At 38.9% G+C, this 3792-nt stretch overlaps 1 non-coding gene across 1 annotated transcript; it reads right to left on the bottom strand.

The window, feature by feature from the left end:
• Positions 1 to 2835: 2835 nt before the first annotated feature.
• trnal-caa (transfer RNA leucine (anticodon CAA)) lies at positions 2836 to 2948 on the bottom strand. Its single transcript has 2 exons — positions 2911 to 2948; positions 2836 to 2881 (listed from the first exon to the last, which is right to left on the bottom strand). It is a non-coding gene; the product is annotated as a tRNA-Leu (tRNA).
• Between the last annotated feature and the right edge of the window lie 844 nt (positions 2949 to 3792).

Below are 3792 nucleotides of genomic sequence, written 5' to 3'. Positions count from 1 at the left end.
CGGTATGCCGCGAAATACCTCACCCATTTTGAATGGCTGCATCTGTATAGCACAGATCTGCAGTCCACCATTAGAATACTGTGGGTGTGTTGTATAAGCCATACCACCCAAAATAGTTCGAAAACAGGAGATGCATCCTTGTTTAGGAATGTGGTATAAAGTGAAATAGTCTGGGAAGAGTCCTACGTTTGAACAGTTCAAAATAGACGTAAAGGGGTATTTACGGACTCTTTCTAAATGTAAGAACAAGCTGTGCGGACCTTTTCTTTATTTACCTTGTGTAATCGTTTTTCATAAAGTGTAATTGTATTATAGCATGTACCGCTGACGATTTTCTTGATACGTTATATGTGCTCTTTTTTGTATTGTATGTAGTTTTGTTGTTCAAATAAAAAGTAAAAGACACAACTTTCCGGATGCGGCTGCTGTAAAAATAAAATGACATCAAGGGCGCTGTACGCAGAGGTGTGAAGCCTGTTTCACAGAAGAACTATATCCAGAGGTGTTAAAGAAGTCGAGATCTTGCCATGAGAGGGGAAGCATCTCAGAAAAAGCAGGTGCAGTTGGTTCCACGGTCATAACGCCACTAAGTCGGGCGACAAGAGCAAAAGCCACCCTGATTCTTCTAGGCAGGTAATGTGGCTGAGTGGTTTAAGCCTCTGGCTTAAAGTTTCAGTCTTTTCGGAGGTGTGGGTTCCAATCCCATTGCTGCCTGGTGTTTTTGTGTTAAAACCACCTTCCTACTGTTTAGGAATCCAATGGGGGACATGTGTTTTTTGATAAATGGAGCAAAAGCTATTTTATCAGCTTAACATCAAAGCAGGGAAAAAAAAATGTTTCGTCTTCTCAACACAAATTCTCGTTTCCACCTTCAGCAGGGAAGTTTGTCTACCAAGATCACTTTTGAGTCAGTGCAAATCACAGTGTGCCCTCAATTATGATGTCGGTTGTGTTCCTTTTATCGTTCTGCGTCTTCAAGTCGAGTCGTCCTCAGAGGTAGAGCTGATAAAGTCTTTCTGCATAGCGCTCTATCAGAAATAACTTGTCCAAGTTCAAAAGAGATTGTGGGTTTTACTTCAAGCGATCACAAAGCATACCTCACATGTCAGATCTAAGTGGGGAATTGATTCTGTTTTTTCTATGTTCTGCTAGAGTATCTATTGGCTTGCCTTTATCAGCTGTGTTGGAAAGATAATCTGTGCTTCGTCTCAGAAAAAATCATCAGTACGGTCATTTTATTCTGTGCGTATGGCCGTTATTTAAAGTATATAAAAATCACGAGTTCATAGATTTCTCCAAATATCAACGACACCTTGTAAACCTGTGATAAGAATTCCTTCAATCCAATAGTTTCACTCCAGGGAAAAGGCAGGGAAACATAGAGAATTCTTATTTAAAGACAACATCCGTATTGGATTGCATGTAAGCAGGCATCACTCAGAATTCCTAATATGATTTTGAATTCAGTTTTGCAGTTCTTTAGTGCGTTACTAATTTTCAGAGAGTCTTTTATTGACCTTGCTGAAGCAGAGAAGCGACATAATAACAAATGTGACCAGTTTTTTTGCTGTTTCTGGTTAATAATGATTATTATTTTGTATTTTGATTAATATTTTTAGTAGCGTTCTTCCTCAGCTTTTAAGTTATTTGGTGAGCAAGAACCACTGAGAACGAGTCTGAATATGTGAGCCCATTTCTCAAAAAATAAAAAAATAAGTTATATAAATCAAACCTTTTCTTCTGTAGTAATTTCATTTGATATTAAAATTAGTCCTGATTTACAATTTTTGGACATGGTTGATCTTAATAATTTTGTAATAAGTTTCAGTTTAGGAAAATCATGACCAGAAGCTACCAAAACTGGTAATGTTCACATAATGTGTAATGCAATAGCAGCAGTTGGGGTGGGAAACAAAAGGCATTTTTTGGTATGAATCCTAAAACTTCATAGAGGGCATTCTAGGATTTCTTGCTTCAGATAAAGCTGTCAATACATCATAGATTTCTACTCAATCAATATCAGCAGTGTTATCACTACCGAACGCTAAATATAGATCCTGGCAATACTTCATGAGTTGTTCGTTAGAAAATTGTTTATGTTTTTTTTAACATATTTTCAATACCAGACAAAAAGTCGAAAGTTTCAATTTCATGCAACTGATGAAATCTCTCTTCGATGGAAGTTATATGTACAGTACATCCAAAATACTGCGGAATCAATCAAATTTACATGTTTCTTGTGGATCCAGAAGATCATTTTGAGACTCAAAACATGCCTGTCTTTTCTTTTTTTGAGGACGAAGGAGTAGCAGCAGGAGTAGCAGTAATGGCAAGAACATGTTTAGAGTTCAGCACTTCTCATTTCTAATGCAGAGCCATCGACTCGGAAAGCACCGCCCACGATAAAAGAAATTGCAGAATTGGTCCGTTCATGCTGCCTACACACTTTGAATTGCTGGCATTCTCTGAAAGCGTTCCTTTTTGAGGGTTCATGAAATTCCTCACATTTGAGCCAACACTAAAATATTTCATTCAGGGTCGCCTAATTCATAGTGCAAACCGAATCTACAGGGGAATGCTGTGGCACATGAAGCCGTTTGTTATTCTGTTGTGAGGTGTGAGGGGCGGAATGCAAATCGAGTTGGTGAATAGAAAATGAAACAGGAGTCACTTCTTGAGCTACGAATTCCAAAAAGTATGAAAACCTGTGCATTTTAACAGTGCAGAATACTCACAAATTGCACTGAGTTGCTTGCTTTCTTCTGCTGCTTTTGTATTTCAGTCATTCACTGTCAGCTAGCACTGGAACAATTCAAGAGAGGTAAAAACAGAAGCTGTCAGGAGTGGGATTTGAACCCACACCTCTATTTGGAGACCAGAACATCCAAGCCAGCTGGAAAGACACAGGCTCTTGAATCTGGCACCTTAGACCACTCAGCCACCCTGACAAGCAAGAGCAAGGGGTGTGCTGAATGCACCAGTAGTTGACTAAACTGAGTTTCTTCCCTGAAATTATTTGCTTGCGAAGAGCCAAGTTGCCTTGAATGGATCTTGGAAATCAAATATACAGATGGATTGTTATTCGGTTGTGAGTTTTGAGGGGCATATTATAAATTGAGTTGGTGAAAATGCGCTTTTTGTTAGTCTGTCGGGAGGCTGCACAAGGTGTTTAGAGGGAGAACGTCTAAAAGGTAGGCTCTCTATGTTTAACATCACGGCAGATTTTTTTTTTCTCAATGGAAATGCTCTTTGGCGCTTTCAACTTTACATAGGGAACAACGTCTGCCGAGATCACTTTTGAGCCAGTGCACATGGTAATGTGCCACCAAGTACATTTAATATTGGCTGTTGTAGCGAGCTGCTTTTGTTTGTGAAGCTTTTACTTCTTCAAGCTGAATTATCGGCAGGAGTAGCTTATTAAATCTTTGCTCATAGCGCTCCATCAGAAATACCTTTTCCATGTTCAAAAGAGATCAGGGGATTTACTTCATACTTTCACATAGCAAACCTTATACGAAAGATTTAAATGGGGAATTGATTGTGCTTCTTGATGTTGTTCCTGTGGTTGCCTTGGTTACAATGGTGAACATTCTTCCATGTTCTGCTAGAGTATCCACTCGGTGGGCTTTATCAAATGGCTCGGATAGGTCATCAGTTCTCCGTCTCCAGAAAAATAATCAGCACTGTCTTTTTTCTGTGCGCATGACCGTCTTTTAAAACATATAAAATCACAAGTTCATTGATTTCTCCAAATAACAACAATACATTTTAACAAAGCAGTTAGCATTCCTC

This window comes from Atractosteus spatula, chromosome 10, assembly GCF_055471065.1.
Source record: "Atractosteus spatula isolate fAtrSpa1 chromosome 10, fAtrSpa1.hap1, whole genome shotgun sequence".
NCBI lineage: Eukaryota > Metazoa > Chordata > Actinopteri > Semionotiformes > Lepisosteidae > Atractosteus > Atractosteus spatula.
This window is presented reverse-complemented; position numbering and strand designations above follow the sequence as displayed.